General features: G+C 41.2%; 1 protein-coding gene and 1 long non-coding RNA gene across 4 annotated transcripts in view; one reads left to right on the forward strand and one right to left on the reverse strand.

The window, feature by feature from the left end:
• Positions 1 to 16,634, reverse strand: part of POGZ (pogo transposable element derived with ZNF domain) — a 59,173-nt gene extending 42,539 nt beyond the window's left edge. For both annotated transcript variants that reach the window (XM_073234631.1, XM_073234630.1), the window contains exon 1: positions 16,420 to 16,634. The gene's annotated coding sequence lies outside the window, so the exon portion shown is untranslated. The remainder of the gene's footprint in view (positions 1 to 16,419) is intronic.
• Positions 16,635 to 18,150: 1,516 nt separating this feature from the next.
• LOC140848985 (uncharacterized) overlaps positions 18,151 to 24,501 on the forward strand; it is a 50,030-nt gene continuing 43,679 nt past the window's right edge. Inside the window, exons 1-3 of one of the 2 annotated variants that reach the window (XR_012130369.1) lie at positions 18,151 to 18,958; positions 19,356 to 19,511; positions 21,758 to 23,608. This is a non-coding gene — a long non-coding RNA (uncharacterized lncRNA). Of the gene's footprint in view, positions 18,959 to 19,355; positions 19,512 to 21,757; positions 23,609 to 24,501 lie in introns of those variants that run through there. The other variant, XR_012130368.1, reaches the window with a different exon arrangement.

Raw genomic sequence — 24,501 nt, forward strand, 5'->3', positions numbered from 1 at the left:
GGAAATTGATAACAACAGAGGAATAAGTAGCACCACAGGGAATTTGAGATGAATCCAGGAGGGACATTCTACAAGGAAATAATCAGACAAATGCAGAATACGGAACATTCTATAAAATTACTAACATGGTTCTCTTTAAAAATGTCAGTGTCACACACACACACAGAAGACCAAACTAGATTAAAAGAACTAAAGAGACATAACAAAATGCAACATGTGAACCATTATTGGCTTCTGGTTCCTAAAAGAGCTATTAAAGATTTTGGGAGAACAAATGGAACATATGAATGCAGACTAGATAACTAGGTATTTGGGAAATACTGTTACTTTTCTTAGAAAGGATAGTGGTATTAGAGTTATCTAGGAAAATGTATTTATTCTTTTTTTTTGGTATCATTAATATACAATCACATGGGCAACACTGTGGTTACTAAATTCCCCCCATTATCAAGCCCCCACCACATACCCCATTACAGTCACTGTCCATCAGCGTAGTAAGATGCTATAGAGTCGAAAATATATTTATTTTTAGCAAATACATGAAATATTTAGTGGAAGCATCATGACTATGACCTTCAAGTAGTTTGGCAAATAGATACTTCGGCATTTTCTTAAAGACATCAAATATGCTAGCATCTAAAAATCATGTCTAGGCAATGGGTTCATTGTAGATATTCCTTATCGTATTCTTTCACCTTTTTTACATGCATGAAATTTTCTTAATAAAAGCTGGAGGGGTGGAGAAAGGGGAACCCTCTTACACTGCTGGTGGGAATGTAAATTAGTTCAACCATTGTGGAAAGCAGTATGGAGGTTCCTCAAAAAGCTCAAAATAGAAATACCATTTGACCCAGGAATTCCACTCCTAGGAATTCACCCTAAGAATGCAGCAGCCCAGTTTGAAAAATATATATGCACCCTTATGTTTATCGCAACATTATTTACAATAGCCAAGAATTGGAAGCAACCTAAGTGTCCATCAGTAGATGAATGGATAAAGAAGATGTGGTACATATACACAATGGAATATTATTCAGCCATAAGAAGAAAACAAATCCTACCATTTGCAACAACATGGATGGAGCTAGAGGGTATTATGCTCAGTGAAATAAGCCAGTTGGAGAAAGACAAGTATCAAATGATATCACTCTGTGGAGTATAAGAACAAAGAAAAAACTGAAGGAGCAAAACAGCAGCAGACACACAGAACCCAAGAATGGACTAACAGTTACCAAAGGGAAAGGGACTGAGGAGGATGGGTGGGAAGGGAGGGAGAAGGGGGGGAAGAAAGGGGGCATTATTAGCATTATAATGAAGGGGGCACAGGGAGGGCTGTACAACACAGAGAAGACAAGTAGTGACTCTGTAGCATCTTATTATGCTGATGGACAGAGACTGTAATGGGGTATGTGGGGGTACTTGGTGATAGGGGAAGTCTAGTAAACATAATGTTCCTCATGTAATTGTAGATTAATGATAACAAAGAAAAAAAAGCTGGGGGGATCAGATGAGTAAAGTCTGAAGATCTAATGTAAAAAATGGTGACAACAGTTGATAACAGGATGGGGAGAGTCCTTTCACAATGCATATGTATATGAAATCACCATGATGTATACTTTAAAGACCTTACAATTTCTTAATGTCAATTACCTCAATAAAGCTGAAATTTAAAAAATGATTTCGGGGAAAACTATTTTGGTTGTGAGATTTCTGTACTACTATATTCTGCCATTCTTATTGCCATTTACTAAATCAAAGTGTTACCCTTGTTGGTTGAATTTTCTGTTAACTTGTTCTTATTCCTAGGAGCAATCTTCAAATAGACTGCATATACACTTTCTCAAGATGTAGCACAATTAAAGAATATTAGAAAAAATAAATGAATCTAAAAAGGCTACCAAGGAGGTAGAGTAAGGTGAACACAACCATCTGTCATTAATCCAATCCATTACTTGACACCTGGGCAGCCTAGTTTCTGTATTTCATAGTAGTAGTTGTGCTAATAATGTAATTACTGTGCACTCAGGCATTATTCAACACTGCAGCTCACACAGAACTATTAGCAATTCCCACAATCTTTTAAGACTTTAGCATTCATCTTTCCACCCACAAAATCGGTATTATCAGATACATATCTTTCAGGGGAGGAGAGGATTTTATCTTAAATGCTGGCAATTATGGTAGTCTTACTTTATAGTCAGGTGCTATCTAATCAGTAAAAGCCTACATAATTGAAAAGGCAAAATATAAAGACTCTTTACAAATTATCTCTTATTTAAAAGCAGCAAAAGAAACCTGCAGATACACCTGTCAGTCTACTTTTGAGGTATTTCTTGGGTAGCAAATATCTACCTATCTCCCTCTCAAGTAAGATTAGGAAAACATCTGTTTTCTACTAAAGCTCTTTAGACACATTTGGCTCTTGAAGTTTCGAATTCCTTTGTCTGGTTCTTTCATAGGTGTAAATTCCAGGAATGAAGAATTCATAATCTAACATTTTCAATTCACTGCTAGTACATATCCACCCATAAATCAAGATAAGAACATCTAGAACAAGAAAAATGTTTTAAAAATCAAAAGAATTTTAGAAATATCACTCTCTCTTGCTCTAGGGTGAGAAATAAACAATAATAATCCTCAAATCAACTGGTATTTGTTACCTAGTAACCTCAGTTTTAGGCTTAAAAAATAATTTCCGAAGACCAATAGGGCCGAATATTTAATGTGGCTATAAAACTAATTACTGTTAAACCTATAAGCTTTTATTTATTTACTATTCTGCATGGCTCCTTTTGTCCCTCACAGGACCTAACCATTGTAGAACCTCACATATAATATCACAATGGGTTCTTAAATAGTCTTGGTAATCAACATCCAAAATATATAAAGAACTCACATGCCTCAACACACAAAAAGCAAATAACCCGATTAAAAAATGGGCAGAGGATATGAACAGACAATTCCCCAAAGAAGAAATTCAAATGGCCAACAGACACATGAAAAAATGCTCCACATCACTAATCATCAAGGAAATGCAAATTAAAACCATACCGAGGTATCACCTCACACCAGTAAGGATGGCCAGCATTGAAAAGACTAAGAACAAATGCTGGCAAGATGTGGAGAATGGGGAACCTTCCTACACTGCTGGTAGGAATGTAAGCTAGTTCAACCATTGCGGAAAGCAATATGGAGGTTCCTCAAAAAACTAAAAATAGAAATACCATTTTACCCAGGAATCGCACTCCTTGGAATTTACCCAAAGAATACAAGTTTTCAGATTCAAAAAGACATATGCACCCCTATGTTTATTGCAGCACTATTCACAATAATCAAAATATGGAAGGAACCTAAGTGTCCATCAGCAGATGAATGGATAAAGAAGAGGTGGTACATATACACAATGGAATACTACTATTCAGCCATAAGAACGAAACAAATCCTGCCATTTGCAACAGCATCGATGGAGCTGGAGGACATTATGCTCAGTGAAATAAGCCAGGCAGAGAGACAAGTGCCAAATGATTTCCCTCATTTGTGGAGTATAACAACGAAGCATAACTGAAGGAACAAAACAGCAGCAGACTCAGACTCCAAAGGAGAGGGGTGAGGGAGGGCGGGTGGGGAGGAAGAAGGGGATTAAGGGGTATTTTTGTTTAGTACACATGGTGTGAGGGGTCATGGGGAAGACAGTGTAGCACAGAGGAAATAGTAAATCTGTGGCATCTTACTACACTGATGGACAATGACTGCAATGGGGTATGGATGGGGACTTGATAATATGGGTAAATGTAGTAACCACATTGTTTTATCATGTGAAACCTTCATGATTGTATATCAATGATACTTTAATTTTTAAAAAAGTCTTGGTAACCTAATATTCCCAAACAAAATACTTTCCACTTATCTGACAGCAAATCTCCTATCAAGAAGTGCCCAAATATTAATTACATGCTTCACTAAAACAACTAAAGTGAGCAGTAAGTTCCCCATTTTTAAAGGGTTCAATGTTCATGAGTCCCTCTCCTAAGAACTACTCTTCACTGTTGTCTAAATTCCATTTCTACACCCTCAGTTTCATTTAACTCTGCTGAATACTAGCAATACGTTAGTCTATGTCTCTTCTTTCCTTCAGAGCTGTATGTAAAAATATTGTTTCTGCGGATATGACTTAATACGACAAACCAGAATCCCATAGAAGCTTTCAAAGTCTTACCACAATGGTATTATGACAAAGGCACCAACCAGTTCTACAGCTTTTAATTTAAATCAGAAATATCCACCTTCAATAAAAAAAAACGTGGAGAATAAAGACTGAAAGATTATCTGGAATATATTTTACTGTGCTATGACCAGGCATTATTGTGCAACTTACATTCATGAACTCAATGAATTCTCACAATTATTATGTCCTAAGTACTACATTTAAAAATGAGGCCAAAATACAGATTAAATAATTTGCTGAAGATTACAGTTAGTAAATATCCTAGTCAGGCCTCAACCAAGCTTTTTGTTCTAGAATTTTTCAGGCCACTGACCCTTTCATTAACTTCAACTAACATTTGTAAATTCTCCAGAAGTTCCTAAATGGAAGCAGACTGGGATGACCTGAGGAGTGTAGGAAAGACCAAGTGACTCAAATTTTTTGGTTTGGGACCCCTTTACCTTCCTGCAATTATTAACGACCCCGAAGAGCTTTTATGTATGTGGATTAAAGCTTTTAGTATTTACGCATTAGAATTTAAAACAGAAAAAATTTAAATACCAATACATTTAAACCAACAAATCCATTACATGTTAACATAAATAACATTTTCAATTAAAAATTACTATTTCCGGGGCGGAGCCAGGATGGCGGCGTGAGTAGAGCAGTGGAAATCTCCTCCCAAAAACACATAGAGCTATAAAAATATAACAAAGAAAACTCTTCCTAAAATAGAGACCAGAGGACACAGGACAACATCCAGACCACATCCACACCTGCAAGAACCCAGCGCCTTGCGAAGGGGGTAAGATACAAGCCCCGGCCTGGCGGGACCCGAGCACCCCTCCCCCCGGCTCCCGGCGGGTGGAAAGAAAAGGGAGCGTTTTTTTTTTTTTTGGCGAGTGCTTTTTGGAAGCCTTAAAGGGACAGGGACCCCGTTGCTAGGGAGGCAGGGCAATGGGACCGGTGAGCGGGTGCCTGGGACCGGCGCCTGAGGACAAAGATTATCGCGCGATTTTCCCTACGGGACCGGTGGGCGGGTGCCTGAGACCGGCGCCTGAGGACGGAGGAAATCGCGCATTTCCCCCCCTTTTTTTTTCTCTTTTTGGCAAGTGCTTTTTGGAAGCCTTAAAGGGACAGGGACCCCGTTGCTAGGGAGGCAGGGCGGCGGGACCAGTGAGCGGGTGCCTGGGACTAACGCCTGAGGATAGAGATTATCGCGTGTTTTTCCCTACGGGACCGGTGGGCGGGTGCCTGAGACCTGCGCCTGAGGACAGAGGAAATCGCGCGTTTCCTCCCCCCCTTTTTTTTTTCGTTCTCTTTTTGGCGAGTGCTTTTTGGAAGCCTTAAAGGGACAGGGACCCCGGTGCTAGGGAGGCAGGGCGGTGGGACCGGTGAGCAGGTGCCTGGGACCGGCACCTGAGGACAAAGAATATCCTGCGTTTTTCCCTGTGGGACTGGGGGGCGGGTGCCTGAGACCAGCACCTGAGGATGGAGAAAATTGCATGTTTTTCCCCCTTTTTTTTCTCTTTTTGGCGAGCGCTTTTTGAAAGCCTTAAACGGACAGGGACCCTGGTGCTAGGGAGGCAGAGCAGCAGGACCGGTGAGCAGGTGACTGGGACCGGCGCACGGGTGCCTGGGACCGGTGACTGAGAACAAAGAATATCGCGCGTTTTTCCCTGCGGGACTGGTGGGCGGGTGCCTGAGACTGGCGCCTGAGGATGGAGGAAATCGCGCGTTTTCCCCCTTTTTTTTCCTCTTTTTGGCGAGTGCTTTTTGGAAGCCTTAAAGGGACAGGGACCCCGGTGCTAGGGAGGCAGGGCAGCAGGACCAGTGAGCGGGTGCCTGGGACCGGCGCCTGAGGAAAAAAAAAAAAATCGCGTGTTTTTTTCTTTTTTTTTTCTTGCTGTTCCCTCTCTCATTGTTGCTGTTGCTGTTTTGGTTTGGAGAGTGCTTTTTGGAAGTCTTACAGGGGCAGGAAAGGACACTTAGACCAGAGGCAGGGAATCTGGGGATTTCTAGGCACTCTAACCCCCTGGGCAACAGGGAGCACAGAGGCCCCTTACGGAGATAAATAGCCTCCCGGCCGCTCCCCCTCCAACGGGGCTCCACCACTTTGGAGGAGCACCCCAGCCAGGCCACGCCCACAGCAACAGCGGAGATAAACTCCATAGCAAACGGGCAGGTAGCAGAAGCCCTGTCTGGGCACAGCTGACCAGCATAAGCCACTAGAGGTCGCTATTCTCCCAGGAGAGGAAGGCCACAAACCAACAAGAAGGGAAGCTCTACCAGGGGTTACTCGTACCAGCTCTGCAAACTATCTCTACCACCATGAAAAGGCAAAACTACAGGCAGACAAAGATCACAGAGACAACACCTGAGAAGGAGACAGACCTAAACAGTCCTCCTGAAAAAGAATTCAAAATAAAAATCATGAACATGCTGACAGAGATGCAGAGAAAAATGCAAGATCAATGGGATGAGATGCAGAGAAAAATGCAAGAGCAATGGGATGAAGTCCGGAGGGAGATCACAGATGTCGGGAAGGAGATCACAGAAGTGAAACAATCCCTGGAAGGATTTATAAGCAGAATGGGTAAGATGCAAGAGGCCATTGAAGGAATAGAAGCCAGAGAACAGGAACGTATAGAAGCTGACATAGAGAGAGATAAAAGGATCTCCAGGAATGAAACAACACTAAGACAACTATGTGACCAAGCCAAAAGGAATAATGTTTGTATTATAGGGGTACCAGAAGAAGAAGAAAGAGGAAAAGGGATAGAAAGTCTCTTCGAAGAAATAATTGCTGAAAACTTCCCCAAACTGGGGGAGGAAATAATCGAACAGACCATGGAATTACACAGAACCCCCAACAGAAAGGATCCAAGGAGGACAACACCAAGACACATAGCAATTAAAATGGCAAGGATCAAGGACAAGGAAAGAGTTTTAAAGGCAGCTAGAGAGAAAAAGGTCACCTATAAAGGAAAACCCATCAGGCTAACATCAGACTTCTCGACAGAAACCCTACAGGCCAGAAGAGAATGGCATGATATACTTAATGCAATGAAACAGAAGGGCCTTGAACCAAGGATACTGTATCCAGCACGAGTATCATTTAAATATGATGGCGGGATTAAACAATTCCCAGACAAGCAAAAGCTGAGGGATTTTGCTTCCCACAAACCACCTCTACAGGGCATCCTACAGGGACTGCTCTAGATGGGAGCACTCCTAAAAAGAGCACAGAACAAAACATACAACATATGAAGAAGGGAGGAGGAGGAATAAGAAGGGAGAGAAGAAAAGAACCTCCAGACAGTGTATATAACAGCTCAATAAGCGAGCTAAGTTAGGCAGTAAGATACTAAAGAAGCTTGCCTTGAACCTTTGGTAACCATGAATCTAAAGCCTGCAATGGCAATAAGTACATATCTCTCAATAATCACCCTAAATGTAAATGGACTTAATGCACCAATCAAAAGACACAGAGTAATAGAATGGATAAAAAAGCAAGACCCATCTATATGCTGCTTACAAGAAACTCACCTCAAGCCCAAAGATATGCACAGACTAAAAGTCAAGGGATGGAAAAACATATCTCAGGCAAACAACAGTGAGAAGAAAGCAGGGGTTGCAGTACTAATATCAGACAAAATAGACTTCAAAACAAAGAAAGTAACAAGAGATAAAGAAGGACACTACATAATGGTAAAGGGCTCAGTCCAACAAGAGGATATAACCATTCTAAATATATATGCACCCAATACAGGAGCACCAGCATATGTGATACAAATACTAACAGAACTAAAGAGGGAAATAGACTGCAATGCATTCATTGTAGGAGACTTCAACACACCACTCACCCCAAAGGATAGATCCACCGGGCAGAAAATAAGAAAGGACACACAGGCACTGAACAACACACTAGAACAGATGGACCTAATAGACATCTATAGAACTCTACATCCAAAAGCAACAGGATATACATTCTTCTCAAGTGCACATGGAACATTCTCCAGAATAGACCACATACTAGCTCACAAAAAGAGCCTCAGTATATTCCAAAATATTGAAATTCTACCAACCAATTTTTCAGACCACAAAGGTATAAAACTAGAAATAAATTCTACAAAGAAAACAAAAAGGCTCACAAACACATGGAGGCTTAACAACATGCTACTAAATAATCAATGGATCAATGAACAAATCAAAATAGAGATCAAGGAATATATAGAAACAAATGACAACAACACTAAGCCCCAACTTCTGTGGGACACAGGAAAAGCAGTCTTAAGAGGAAAGTATATAGCAATCCAGGCACACTTGAAGAAGGAAGAACAATCCCAAATGAATAGTCTAACATCACAATTATCGAAACTGGATAAAGAAGAACAAATGAGGCCTAAAGTCAGCAGAAGGAGGGACATAATAAAGATCACAGAAGAAATAAAAAAAATTGAGAAGAATAAAACAATAGCAAAAATCAACGAAACCAAGAGCTGGTTCTTTGAGAGAATAAACAAAATAGATAAGCCTCTAGCTAAACTTATTAAGAGAAAAAGAGAATCAACACAAATCAACATAATCAGAAATGAGAATGGAAAAATCACGACAGACTCCACAGAAATACAAAGATTTATTAAAGACTACTATGAAAACCTATATGCCAACAAGCTGGAAAACCTAGAAGAAATGCACAACTTCCTAGAAAAATACAACCTCCCAAAACTGACCAAGGAAGAAACACAAAAGTTAAACAAACCAATTACGAGCAAAGAAATTGAAACGGTAATCAAAAAATTACCCAAGAACAAAACCCTGGGGGCGGACGGATTTACCTCAGAATTTTATCAGACACACAGAGAAGACATAATACCCATTCTCCTTAAAGTGTTCCAAAAAATAGAAGAGGGAATACTCCCAAACTCATTCTATGAAGCCAACATCACCCTAATACCAAAACCAGGCAAAGACCCCACCAAAAAAGAAAATTACAGACCAATATCCCTGATGAATGTAGATGCAAAAATACTCAATAAAATATTAGCAAACAGAATTCAACAGTATATCAAAAGGATCATACACCATGACCATGTGGGGTTCATCCCAGGGATGCAAGGATGGTACAACATTCGAAAATCCATCAACATCACCCACCACATCAACAAAAAGAAAGACAAAAACCACATGATCATCTCCATAGATGCTGAAAAAGCATTTGACAAAATTCAACATCCATTCATGATAAAAACTCTCAGCAAAATTGGAATAGAGGGGGCAAGTACCTCAACATAATAAAGGCCATATATGATAAACCCACAGCCAGCATTATACTGAACAGTGAGAAGCTGAAAGCATTTCCTCTGAGATCGGGAACAAGACAGGGATGCCCACTCTCCCCACTGTTATTTAACATAGTACTGGAGGTCCTAGCCACGGCAATCAGACAAAACAAAGAAATACAAGGAATCCAGATTGGTAAAGAAGAAGTTAAACTGTCACTATTTGCAGATGATATGATACTGTACATAAAAAACCCTAAAGACTCCACTCCAAAACTACTAGAACTGATATCGGAATACAGCAAAGTTGCAGGATACACAATCAACACACAGAAATCTGTAGCTTTCCTATACACTAACAACGAATCAATAGAAAGAGAAATCAGGAAAACAATTCCATTCACCATTGCATCAAAAAGAATAAAATACCTAGGAATAAACCTAACCAAGGAAGTGAAAGACTTATACTCTGAAAACTACAAGTCACTCTTAAGAGAAATTAAAGGGGACACTAATAAATGGAAACTCATCCCATGCTCATGGCTAGGAAGAATTAATATCGTCAAAATGGCCATCCTGCCCAAAGCAATATACAGATTTGATGCAATCCCTCTCAAATTACCAGCAACATTCTTCAATGAATTGGAACAAATAATTCAAAAATTCATATGGAAACACCAAAGACCCCGAATAGCCAAAGCAATCCTGAAAAAGAAGAATAAAGTAGGGGGGATCTCACTCCCCAACTTCAAGCTCTACTACAAAGCCATAGTAATCAAGACAATTTGGTACTGGCACAAGAACAGAGCCACAGACCAGTGGAACAGATTAGAGACTCCAGAAATTAACCCAAACATATATGGTCAATGAATATTTGATAAAGGAGCCATGGACATACAATGGCAAAATGACGGTCTCTTCAACAGATGGTGCTGGCAAAACTGGACAGCTACATGTAGGAGAATGAAACTGGACCACTGTCTAACCCCATATACAAAGGTAAACTCAAAATGGATCAAAGACCTGAATGTAAGTCATGAAACCATTAAACTCTTGGAAAAAAACATAGGAAAAACCTCTTAGACATAAACATGAGTGACCTCTTCTTGAACAAATCTCCCCGGGCAAGGAAAACAACAGCAAAAATGAGCAGTGGGACTACATTAAGCTGAAAAGCTTCTGTACAGCAAAAGACACCATCAATAGAACAAAAAGGAACCCTACAGTATGGGAGAATATATTTGAAAATGACAGATCTGATAAAGGCTTGACGTCCAAAATATATAAAGAGCTCACACGCCTCAACAAACAAAAAACAAATAACCCAATTAAAAAATGGGCAGTGGAACTGAACAGACAGTTCTCTAAAAAAGAAATACAGATGGCCAAGAGACACATGAAAAGATGCTCCACATCACTAATTATCACAGAAATGCAAATTAAAACTACAATGAGGTATCACTTCACACCAGTAAGGATAGCTGCCATCCAAAAGACAAACAACAACAAATGTTGGCGAGGCTGTGGAGAAAGGGGAACCCTCCTACACTGCTGGTGGGAATGTAAATTAGTTCAACCATTGTGGAAAGCAGTTTGGAGGTTCATCAAAATGCTCAAAACAGACCTACCATTTGACCCAGGAATTCCACTCCTAGGAATTTACCCTAAGAACGCAGCAATCAAGTTTGAGAAAGACAGATGCACCCCTATGTTTATCGCAGCAGTATTTACAATAGCCAAGAATTGGAAGCAACCTACATGTCCATCGGTAGATGAATGGATAAAGAAGATGTGGTACATATACACAATGGAATACTACTCAGCTACAAGAAGCAGAAAAATCCAACCATTTGCAGCAACATGGATGGAGCTGGAGAGTCTTATGCTCAGTGAAATAAGCCAAGTGGAGAAAGAGAAATACCAAATGATTTCACTCATCTGAGGAGTATAAGAACAAAGGAAAAACTGAAGAACAAAACAGCAGCGGAATTACAGAAGCCAAAAATGGACTAACAGGTACCAAAGGGAAAGGAACTGGGGAGGATGGGTGGGCAGGGAGGGATAAGGGGGGGAAGAAGAAGGAGGGTATTAAGATGAGCATGCATGGGGGGGGGAGGGAGAAAGGGGAGGGTGGGCTGCACAACACAGAGAGGACAAGTAGGGATTCTACAACATTTTGCTAAGCTGATGGACAGTAAACGTAATGTGGTTGTTAGGGGGGACCTGATATAGGGGAGAGCATAGTAAACATAGTACTCTTCATGTAAGTGTAGATTAAAGATTAAAAAAAAAAAGAAAGAAAAGGGGGATTACTCCTTGATAGGATAAAACTATTGGTAAATCAAAGATCAACGCATGCTTTAAATATCCTTAATGTTGATCACTTAAAGGGTGTCAGATGATCAGCTATGGAGGTACTCTTTTCTGATAATATTCCTTTCTCTTAATAAAAAAAAAAAAGGCAGTCCCTGTGTGCTGACCTCCAATGAGTTCTGCACAGTGGTATAAAGGGCATGTCAAAGTGTGGGCAAAGGGTCTGTTTGTTTCTATGCAGAAGATCAAGGCCTAGCTTGGATATCCAGAAAATGAACTAAGATATGATATGAGGAGGAGCTTCCGGCATCAGCACTCTCTGGAGGACTTGTGCCGGGGGATGATCATCAAAAAGCCTCCACAGGGATCCGGGCGATGCTGCGATCGTGGCTGCGTCTACCCCACCGTTTCCTGGACTTGCCATTGGAATGAGGAGGGAGATGTCTAGGCTGGCATGTGCATACAGTGAGACAACGAATTTGACCGGATCTGTACTGTTGGAACTCAACCAGGAGTTGGGAGGGGTGCAAGTTGTAGCACTCCAAAATCTTATGACTATAGACTATCTACGGTTAAAAGAACATATGGGATGTGAACAGATCCCAGAAATGGCCTGCTTTAATTTGTCTGATTTTTCTCAGACTGTTCAAGTACAGTAGGACAATATCCATCATATCATAGACAAATTTTCACAAATGCCTAGGGTGCCTAAATGGTTTTCTTGGCTTCACTGGAGATGGATGGTAATTATAGATTTGCTTTGTTTATGTCACCGTATTCCTATTATGTTAATATGTGTGTGCAAATTAGTTAGTAGTTCAAAACCTATACATACTTAAGGTACTCTACAAGAAGATATGTCAAAGAAATAATCAATCCTCCCATGTTTTCTTCCATATGCCACCTCTATAGCTTTCCTTCTTCCTTCCTAATTACAACCCTTAAGTAGAATTCGTGCCCCATATTGAATTTACCGAGTATCATAATTCCTCCAGGTGGTAAAGATACCTCGAGACAAGTGCTGGGCATAGAAGCCACAGGGCATAAATCTGCAAAGAAGTAAAAAGCTAACCTTTGCAAACAATATGGCTTCTCTCTCACTTACCAACTTTACATTTCCCTGTATGGCCCCGGAAGATGACTGGTTAGCCAGAGACGGGTAAGATTCCTCAAGGGAGGAACAACCTAAGACAGGCACAGTCGCAGGAGGGCCATCAGGTGAGAAATTGGGGATCAACAGAGGTGAGGCTCAGAACCTCATCCCCCCTGCTTTGAGAGAAATCTTCTGCATCCGTGGATGTTTTGCTGCCCTTGTCTGGCTTGGATTAATACTTAGTCCATAGGCACACACCTGATCATCTACATTTGCCCTTTTACAGCACTAAACTATGTTTTCTACCTTTATCTTGCATCTGCCTACCACTTCAGCATTTTAGTAAAAATAATAATAATAATAATAATAATAATAATAATAAAGGGAGAAATGTGGGATCAACATATATATCAAGTATAAAAATCAAACGAATATTCATATTTGACCTGATTGTTTATAGTTCATAATGCGTGATCAAAACCGAAAGTTTCTGTGATGAATGCCCTTGTACTGTTCACCATGTAAGAATTTATTCACTACGTAAGAATTCATTCACCATGTAAGAACTTGTTCGTTATGCTTCAGAAGATTGGAGACCGACGAGAATTAGGCTTGAGATGGATTAATGATTGTACATTGAGCATTGACCCCCCTACACTGAATTTTATTGTTGTTAACAACCATTTGATCAATAAATATGAGAGATGCTCTCTCAAAAAAAAAAAAATTACTATTTCTACCCCCAAATAGAAGAGTAACACTGTTTTACATTTTGCCAATCTCTTATGTCTAGCTTAATAGAAGGTAGTTGAATTCTTACAACTGTTTCTGCATTCAGTCTGTTGCTCCAAGTTTTGGTGTAGTATATAAAGGAACATCTGGCTTCACACAGGACAGTAGGAAAATAAATAGTAGTCTAAAAACCTTTTCAGATAGCTCTTATATTTTATATAATACTAAAACGCATCAAAAAGGTCCTTTCTAAAAGGAAAAACATGTTGGAAGTTACATGTTGGAATCTGAAAACCTATCAATGAACTTTTTCATATTTCGTACATTAAAAGCCATTGGGGTATCTTGCATTTTGAAAGGATCTTTTTAGTCACAGTGGTTTTTAAAACAGCATGCATTGGTCATTTGGAAAATAACAGATTTACTGAGTTATGCTCAGGTACCAAATGTTGACAAATTTTATTATACAACATTAAAAAGAAAAGTCTTTAACAGTGATACTTTAAGAAAACCCTTTTAAGTATTGGGAAGCTGTCAAACCTGAGATAGCAACTTTTTAAACATTTTGATTTTCATTTCAAATTTTAATCACTGGTAACAAATACCATCAACTGTTTACCTCAAAGTGACAAGCTCACTTCATACATTTTCAAGAAAACATCTGACAAACATTCAAGTGTAAAAAAATTGTAGTTTGTTCCCTCGTAAAAATGCTGTTACATAAAATAAGCAGTCCAACTCTATCTTAAAGCGTTTCTATGACAAGGATCATACCTCAGAAGGCAGTCTAAGTGTTTTATGCCTGTTTCCCATTTGGTCAAAGATCTAAAAATTAAGAAATGTACTGAAGCGCTGAGATTTAATCATTTTTACTGCTTCATCAAGGACATTTCTCAGGTAGGTATAGTAGAGGTTCACGGAACCGCATTACTTTGTGCTAAGGCACCACCAGTAGTTGTAGCCAACATTTGCTTTTGGACCATCAGTGCAAATGCCAGTGAAAAAGAGACATAGCGTCTTAGTATTATTTTGAAAGTAGTTACGACCTCGCAGCTCCCCTGAAAAGGTCTGAAGGGACCCCGAGGCGTCAGCAGACCACACTTTGAGAAATGATTTCCTAGATTATACCACTGGTTCAAGGTGGGGGTGGAAACTCTTTAACAAAATCCTTTTCATCCCAAGAATCTTTTTCCTTCAGTTTGAGATACACCACTAATATAGCCGGTATGTAATAACCATAACATAGGAAATGAGGATATCAATGGCACAGATTGCCATTTGTTTTGAGAGTACATTCTGAGCACCTTTATGCTAGACCAGTTAATTCTCAACGTGGTGGTTACCTTAATCAGTCTCAGTTGAAGGACTGTGAGTCCTCCCCGTCCCAGAGTAAGATTTGGAGATGAAGTCCCCAAAATTGCACTTTTAGTTATCTCCAAGGTACTTTTTATGCACCCCGAAGTTAAAAACGATTGTGCTAAATAGTTCTAATTCAGAGTCCAATTCCCTGTCCCAAGAACCGCGGATCTCGAAATTCAATGTCGTTCGCCAAAAAGCAGCCTTCTCTGCCCCGCCATTTCCCCTTCATCTAGATGCGAAATTCCTTTACAAGTAACACCCCATTTCTGAGGGGTTTTGAGCTGCGGTGGGAGGTGTAAGAGCTTTAGATGGCTGGGTTTCAGTCTGCAACAAGACTGCTGTTCTGAGATAGTACACCTGCATTTCCATTTCTATCTCTACAATAATATTAGGCTTCATGACTTATAAGACTCTCTTCTGCTCTACCTTTTTTTGAGCTAAGGGTGTCCAAGACAAGCGAGCAAAAAGCGTTCAGCATTGTTAACAGTTTGAGGGAATCCGCATCTGAGGAGAGGAAATTAGGACAACTCGCAGGAACGAGAGACAGCAGGTGGATCAATGGCACCACTCCTTTTCAGTAGATGCTAAAAATCCAGAGAAAATAGTCCCTGGGATAAACATGGCGCCCACCGCGGCAGGATATAACCAGAAAAATAAATACTTTCATCCCCATCCCATTTCACAAATCACGGCGCCTACCCAAAGAAAATGTAGGGCCGAGGGAGGACACTTCGTAATCTAACTGCAGTGCACTAAAGCTTGGGATGTACTATTGGACCGAGTGGGGATTACATAACACAAGGGAGAGGCAAAGCAATCACTAACTTTCCTCCTCGCGCTCAAAACAGCGCCCCACTCCCTCCTTCCCTGGCGGGGGCGGGCGGAAAGACCCGGGCACTGCCCCCACGGGGACGTCACCCGTCGGCCCGGCGCAGCCGCGCCCCCTCCTCCCGCCGCGCGAACCACCCACGCCCCCACCCCTTGCCCAGCGGGCCTCCGCACGCGCCCGCGGCCGCCCACTCCTCCGAGACGCCAGGCGCTGGGCGTGCGTGCGGACGTCGGATGTGTGCGGGGCAGTGGGACGTGAGTGCGTGTGCGCGTGCGCGCGCGCGCCGCGCCGGGCGCCGGACGGTGGGGTTGGCCGGCTGGCAGGCAGGCTGGCAGGGGCCTCCGCGGCCCAGCTCTCCGCGCGGCTCCCGGGGCACACGCACTCAAACGCGCTCGCGCGCCGCACCCCACGCCCGCCGCCGCCGGCCGCGCCGCCACTCGCGGGGGGCGGGGACGCGCGCCACCGGGCCCCCGCCCCCACTCCTCGCGTACCCGCCCCATCCCCCCTCTCATTGTCTCTCATCCGTACGCCTCGCCGGGCGAAAAGATAACGGAACCCCCGGGAGAAGTGGGTGGGGAGAGAGAAGGCTCGCTCGCTCACTCACCTCCCGTGGTCGTCGCCGCCGGTAGTCTGACCCGAAGAAGGCGCCGTCGCCTTAAAGGGACCTTGCACCCGGCGCCGGGAGAAGGGGGTGGGAGCAGGGGAGGGGACCGGGGCTTGGGGGGAGACGAACAAGAGGGAACCGTTGAAAGCTCGTCTCCCCGAGGGTGAAAGGATGCCTCCCTCGGGTTCGAGTGATTTGGAATGGATTTTTTTCTCGAAGGGGGCGGGGGGGGGGCCCCGAGGGAGGGGGGTGGGGGGGCCAAGGAATGCGGCTCCGAGTACGGGAGCTGGCGCGGGGGAGAGAAACGTCGGCTCCCCCCACAGACCCTCTCGCCCCGCGGAGGGATATGGCTCGTCACTTCCGCCCTCCCCTTTCTGTGGCTTTTCAATTGGTTGGAGCTCGTGACACGTCATGGGATCATCCTAACCCCCGCCCGGGCCTTTTTTCTAGTCAAGTTTGTCTGGGCCTATAAATAAATAAATAAATAAATTATATATATATATATATATATATTTTTTAAATGAAATAATAATTAGCTTCAGAAGCAATACCCAAATTTTGGTGAGAAAAATGGGATTTCCAAGGAAAATATTTCCCAATGCATTTGCCTGGACTTTACAGGGAAATTTTGGGAATCACCCTACTTTCCATTCAAGGCTTACACCTGACGAAGAGGGGAAACTCATGCCTCAGAGACATGGTGAGGCCTAATGTCACCAGAAATAGTCATTGGAACAAAGGCAGCAAAATGTCACTCACTTCTTCCTCAGGAGACATTCAACCAAGTAGCTTTATGGCAGTAGCCTTAAGTGAAGAACTTTTAAAAGCCATTTTTATGCTGAACCCTTCTGGATCCTAGAAAGAAGTACATGTGAGTGCTTACCAAGGTGATTCATGCATGGAAACTGCTTTGAAACCATTGTGAAGAGACTCAGCAGAGATCCTCAATTCTAAGAAACCAGTTTCTCCATCTGTGCTTCTTGCTTCAGTCAAGGCTGAGATGAATTGGCCCAAAGAAATTAGTCCATTCAAGACTATCCACCTGTTATTTTCTCCCAAACAAAAACTAACCTCTTTTCTAGTCAGCTAACAATTCTGTCCTTTACCACCTCCTGAGATAATGATAAGATTTTATATTTTGCTTGGGTATTTGAGGATCTTGCTAAACAATAGACAAATATTTTCTCCAAACTAAATGCTAAGTTGAAGCACTTGGTGCAAGACTGGGGGATCAAGAACCATAGTTACCCCTTCTCTTTATATACATGCTCCATGCAAACCACCAGTCTACAAAAATAGGCAGTGGAAGCAGGCATTCCAGATAGTGCCCCCACACACATGCATGCATTCATTGCTTCCCATTTGCATTTCACCTCGTCCCATTTCATACTCAGAACATGAGTGATTTCAACTAGTCATTCTTAGGAACAACTTCATTATTTGAATTGAAAGAATCACTAATCCTTCTGAAAATACTTCTGAAGCCTTTCCAGACCTGATTTGGAAAAATCCACGGTGGGATTATGGAATCAACCACCAGAAGACAAATTCTACATGAAGCTCTAATCTCATTTTATACTTTCCTGCAATAATTACTTTAAATCATTATAATGTTCTTTGCCTCTGAGATATTCTTGTTGAAACATATTCTGCCACGCTGTAAGTGCCAAATTATGCTCTCTCCCAATGAGGTCTAGCCCAGCAGGCTGTACCATGCATTGTTGACCAATAATCATCACAGCATGCCATACTGAAAATGCATCATTCTCCCATTTAGTCACTTAACAAATATTTATTCAGCACTTGTTATATGCCAAGGACTGTTCTAGGTGCTGGAAATACAGTAATAGCCCCAAGTCCCTGAATTCGTAAATTTTAAACTCTAGGGGAGACACACGCAGTATACACACAAGCAAATTGTTCCAGTATATATTATATTGTTGAATAACAAATGGCCCCAAAACTTAGTGGTTTAGAAGAACAACAATTTTATTATTATTCCTCATGTTTCTGGAGGTTATTAAGCTAAACTAAGTGGTTCTCACTTGGAGTCTCATGCAGTGGCTGGGACTAAAATCATCTCAAAAGCTTCCTCAAAAGTCTGGAAGTTGATGATGACTGTTGGTTTGGATTGCAGCTGGGGCTGTTGGCCAGGACATCTGGCTATTGGACTCTCCATGCAGCCTGGGCTTCTGCATATCATAATGGCCAAGTTCCAAGACTGAGTGCCCAAAGAAGACCAGGCAGAGGTTGTATGGCTTTTTGTGACCTAGCGTCAGAGGTCACACAGCATCACTGCCATCACAGTTACTGGCTCCCCTCGATTCAAGGGTGGGTGGGGAACATCTCTCAAAGGGAGTAGTAGAAAGTAGAAATATCACATTGTAAGAAGTATGTGTAATGGAAAAGTCTTGTGGCCGTCTTGGAAAATGCAATCTGCCACATATTATATAAATAAATATATAATATGTGATATGGTGATAGGTGCTATGGATGGAGAAAGGGGCACGATAGGAAGAATTTGGAGCATGGTGCAGGGGTAGGGATGGGAAAATTATTTTATGTGGGTTGGTTGGAGAAGGCTTTATTAAAGTGACTTTATTAAAGTGACATTTGAGCACAGACCTGAAGAAAGTGAAGCCAAGTTCAGGTTTTACTTTTAGTAAAAGTGAAGTCACTGGATGATTTTGAGCTGAGCAGTGATATGACCTGACTAATGTTTTTAAAGGAACACTCAGGTTGCTTGTAGGGAATAGCTGGTAGGGGCAAGGGTGGATGCAGGGAGATGAGTTAGGAGGCCATTGCAATAGTCTAGGTGAGAGATGACAGTGGCACGGAGCAGGTGGGAGCTGTAGAGCTACTACCTCAACTGAGTTCTGCAGTGTGTTGTCTACTTCTCTGTGACTAATTTTTCTGTAATTTATTTTATGCCCTAGGAGACAGTTTTGACCCATAATGGCTAACAAAATGTGTGTGAGTGATGGTGCAATGTCTACCACAAAGAAATAGAGGAAGAATACCATGCTGAATGTTAAAATCAGAGTTTTGCAGGGACTGGAGGCACCTTTGAGGAAAGAGTTCAGGAAACAAGGGTAAGGGTAAAGATCAACAGTGAGGGAATGGAGTAAGCTCTTTGACATTACAAAAGGTATCCTACCTATGCCACAGCCTGGGAGGACTGATCAACAGTTGAGTGACTGATAGCTGGAAGAAATTAGGGGCAGAGACTTTTTATGACTTAAGAGGATTTGAACAAAACTCTATTACCTTGCAACACTGAAACAACATCTCTAAAAGGACTATATAGTAAGCACCCCCATTTCCAGATACATATTCCCTATGCTAAAGAGGGAATGCCCATATTAATTTGGACAGTGTTGGAACATTTTGCTGTCATCAGTTAACACACACGTTTCTAGAGTGAAGTAATAGAACTGATAGCTGTGGTTCTCTCTTATGTTTGAACCATGTTGATAACCGTGGGAAACCAAAACAACGAACAAATAACTGGATGGAATCTTTTAGAATTCAATTCACATGTGCCTTTATAATATATTGGGGAGGGTCTGACAGCCAGTCCAGTTTGGTATTTTGAAGAAATTGGACCCTAATACTGCTGCTAAAAAGCTGCTCAATCTTCAGTTGTCAACTTAGAAAAATCGAATCCTCTTCATATAGGTTTCAAAGAAAGGAAGTCAAAAGTTAATGGAAGTCCCAAGTTGAGCACTTCACAAGGAGCAGGAGAGTGTTTCTTTTCTATGGTTATAGAAACACTTATTTGCTTCCTTGGCTTATGGTTCCTCCCACGAGTTGAGAATTGGAACCACCTGTAATTTGGAGAGTGTCAAAGTAGAGACAAATGATTTCAGTATGTCTTCAAAAGCAGTGAGCCATGGGTGCCCCTCCACTGTCATTTTGCTAATATACAGACTCAATCACTAACTGCTTAAGTTCAGTGTGAGGCTGACCAGTATGTGTTAGGGTGGGGAGTGGAGAAGATTGTGAGGTCAGTCCAGGGAGAAAGCAGCTTCCTGTGGGACAATGCCAAGTTTCTTTAAAAACAAACATCCCACTCCCTATAAAACACACTCAGGTTGGTCAAAACCAGGAGCTCAAAGGGAGCTACTCATTTTGGAATACATAAGAACTAGAAAAACAGTGGAGCTCTCCCAGTGCAAAAAGATTGACAGCTGATTGCACTGAGCCAGGGAGTCAAGAGAAGCCAGCATGTATAGGTGGAAAGGAGGACATGGATGCATAATTTGACAGGGAAAGCATTGTGAAATAAAGGGCAAGTGAAGATCTCTGTTTGACCAGTGTCAGAAAATGGGGAACTTGGAGGTTGCTGCTATGAGGTTTTTAAAGAATATTATTTGTTACTGTGGATAAAATGAAGGTCCTGTGCCAGGATTCTCACCTGGCCCTGGCTGGCTAGCCACATGTGTGGGCAATATGTTGTTACTGACTCTATAAAAAGAGTCCTACCCAGTGCTCTGGGCAACACAGTGGTATGGCTGCAAAGTTGCAGGAGAGCAAAGCAGAGGCTGGAGTGGTGGCAGTGCCAAGGACAGAGACCCAGAGGCAGAGTCTGGCTTGCTGCATGCAGACTTACTCTGAATGAATGGAATTTTAGTGATTGACCTGCCACAGTGGAAATAAAGTTGGGTATAACCCTTTCACTTAGGAACGTTCTACTGTCATTTTGGTCACACTGAAACCGTAGTGAACTTGTCCAGGGCTGAAACCCATTCTCAAGACAGTTTCCTCCTTATATTTAAAGCAGCTGAGGACTTTCCTAGGGGCCCAAAATTCTCAGGAGGTGAGAAATAACAGGAGGCAGTTTTCAGACCCGGTTTCTAAAAGAAGAGTTCCTTATTAGCATTCAGTAGAAACAATTGAAGGTCTCTGTCTTCAGAATATATTTTGCAAGAAAAGCATGAGCAGCAACTTCATCACTAATCAAAACTTCTCTGTGAGTTGCTGTATGATTTCATGGAAGATAATAATGTAGTTAAATCTTGAATTAAATTAGTATTATATAAGAGACAACGAGAAGCAAAGCTTTACTTGTTTCATCTAGATGAGCAGGTATGATTATCAAGTAATTAAGCTAATTCCATAAAGCTTCATGGAAAAATGAATTGGAATACTTTATAGATATACTTGTTCTGTGGCTTGTTTATTGTAATAGATTGCAAAGTAAAGTTTAATTAAAACTTCCTTTTTTCACTAGAATACATTCTTTTCTAATTCAGCAGTATTTGTATTTTAGCATAGTTATGGATATTTTCCAGAATGTAACTGTGGACATTAAACAACTTGTTTTGTTCTCTTTAAGGACATGAAGTACCTCCAGAATTAAGTTTTGAAGTTTTCTGGTGTAGATAAGTGGTCAGATCCTTTGGGGTCTCTTCTTTCTGTTGCAGAGTAAGAGTTAGAGGTAGCAAGTTGGCCATCAACTATGACAGCCAAGGATTCATTTTTAATGCCTTTTATATTGTCTGAAACATAAAGGCTATAAAAATCTAAAAATGTGGAAGTACTAAGACTCACCAATTAAAAATCATTTACAGGAGGAAAATGATTTAACCTTCGCTCATCCAGGAAATAATTCTCATTTCTAGGTTTGTGTGTAAATGCATTGGTATGTAAATGCTGTGAGTCAGGTGTGAATATGACTTTCCTCTTATCCACCCTCCTTCCTGGCAGCCTCTGATCTCTGCTTCCCCTATTCAGAGATCTTATTCCTAATCCAGAAAAGTGAATCTTAACCTTTTCTAATTAAGAACCCCTTGAAAATCTCTCTGAAAGTTAGGGTCATCTCCCTTAGAGAAATACACATTTGTACATGTACACAAAAATTTGCAACCATTTTCAGGCCTGAAACCATTCCTGTGCCTGTGCATGAACTCTTGGAAAAGAACTTTGGGCTCTGGGCTCACTGGATACTATGCTTCACTCCTTATATTTCCAGAGAAATGATGTATCATTCAGTAAGGAAAGAAACACGTGTCCAAAGAATTACAGATTCTTCTAACTCTGATAAGTGGCTGCTGCTTCTCCTTCTTATTACTAAGTACTTATTATTGCTACTTGTTTTATTTCTTCCTTTATCTTTGCCCAAAATGTTCTTCAATTATCTCGGAAAGTCCAGGAACCTCTAAGCCTAAAAGACAATCTGGTGTAGCTACCTCAGCCAGTTGAACTGATACAATTGGATTCTCCAACCCTGCAAATAAAGTAACCCTCCTGGGATGCCTGGCCCTGCTTCACCTGATTCATTGGCTGTGGCTTAGTGAATATTCATGTGCTCACCACATTTCCCTGCCTCCCTTGCATCTGTATTAGGTAGGACCTCAAATTTGAGTCCTGGCAAATGGGAATACGAGTAAGTGATGAGTTATTTCCAGCCCAGAGCACTTAGAGTTTGGTATGGCTCCTCTCTTCCCATTTAGTGAGATGGTAGAACCACAAAAATGGAAGTAACCTGGATCCCTGTGTCATCCGAGGAAGGACAGCTGAACCAGTGGGTTGTCCAAAATACGTGGGACTTTACCAGAACAACAGCAAATCTTTATTGAGCCAAGTTGTTGAAATTCCAGGACTAACTTGTTAATTCAGCCTAGCGTAACTATACCAACTACTGCATCAGTATAATGATGGGACTGAAAAAAAGAAATTATCCCAGAACACTTTTATGGCTAAAAATGGGAGTCAGTATGGCCAACTGGTTAGAGCTTGATATACTTACATTGTGGGGTTATTGTATTAGAGATATAAGTCAGGTACCATCCTAGGCATTTTATATAAGTTACTCCATAAATGATGGCTCTTATTATTTTTTAAGATACCCTATACCATCATAAAGTTATTTTATGGGACATGATAAAATGTGACTATACTCATGGATGACAGGCTCTCTATTCTGATTCTTTCTTAGATATGTCACCTTCAGGTATCTCTTCTAAATAGCTCAAGCATCTTTTATAAAATCGCAGGAAGTAATACTTCCAAGAAATAATTAATTTATTGTTTTTAATCAGCCATATATTTAGTAAAAGCCTATTATTTCTTGCACATGTTAATTAACAAAACAGCATAACATGTAACATAATATTGCCAAGTGCTAATTTATGTGGTCCAGACAGTTACATAATATGACATATAAAACAATGCTAATGGTAGAAGACAGTACATTCTAGAAGAGACAGCAAAGCTCTATGAAGACTCAAGTTTCTTCAGTGGAAACTTCTGGAAAGGAGTAGGACTCAGATCTGGAGCATGAGTAGGATGTGGAGAAATGAGAGAAAGGAAGAAAGGCATTTCAAGTGGGCAACAGAAAAATCAAGGTACTGATCAAACCCATAAAGGCTAAATAAAATATTAGGTTGAATCTTATAAAATTGCTGGAGTTTTTTGTAGGTAAAAACTATCTAATATTGGCAACAAATTGTTCAACCTAATACAGTGACCTTTGTGGGGTCAAGCTTAAATTGTATTGGTAATGTTTTATTTTTTATACTGAGTGGTAGGTAATAAGTTCCTTATATTCTTATTTCTTGTGGTTCTTACATACTTCATAATTATTTTATTAAAATAATATTTCTTAAGCCAAAAATAAAGTTAAGTCTCATCAAATAATTTAAACAATCTCTTTAGGTAACACTCATTTGCTTTAGGAAAATAACACTTGGTTTTCTCAGCATGCTCAGATTTGCATCCCTATCCCTAGCTTTTTTCCGGGTCTGTCAGGATAAGCATGGCTTCTTAAAACCACATGACAAAGGAGAGAATTCAGAGCCTCCCAAGCACTGTGTTCTTTGGCTCCTCTTGCTTTTGGGGACAATGTCCCTTCTACACTTGGCCATTCCTTGCCCTACTGGTGTTTGCAGCTGAAATCTGTGATTTAAGACCATATGGATATAACATGTGAGCTGGCCTTCCTTAGGTTCAGGCCTCATGGCTCTCTCTCAACTCCCCTTAGCTCTCTGGCTCCATAGGCGCTTCGACAGTTTGTCCATGTGGCCTATTTGGCCCTCATCCTGGGGTGGCGGAGTGCCTGGTTCACTGCAGTGTTCACTA

This window comes from Manis javanica, chromosome 4 (assembly GCF_040802235.1).
Source record: "Manis javanica isolate MJ-LG chromosome 4, MJ_LKY, whole genome shotgun sequence".
Lineage (NCBI taxonomy): Eukaryota > Metazoa > Chordata > Mammalia > Pholidota > Manidae > Manis > Manis javanica.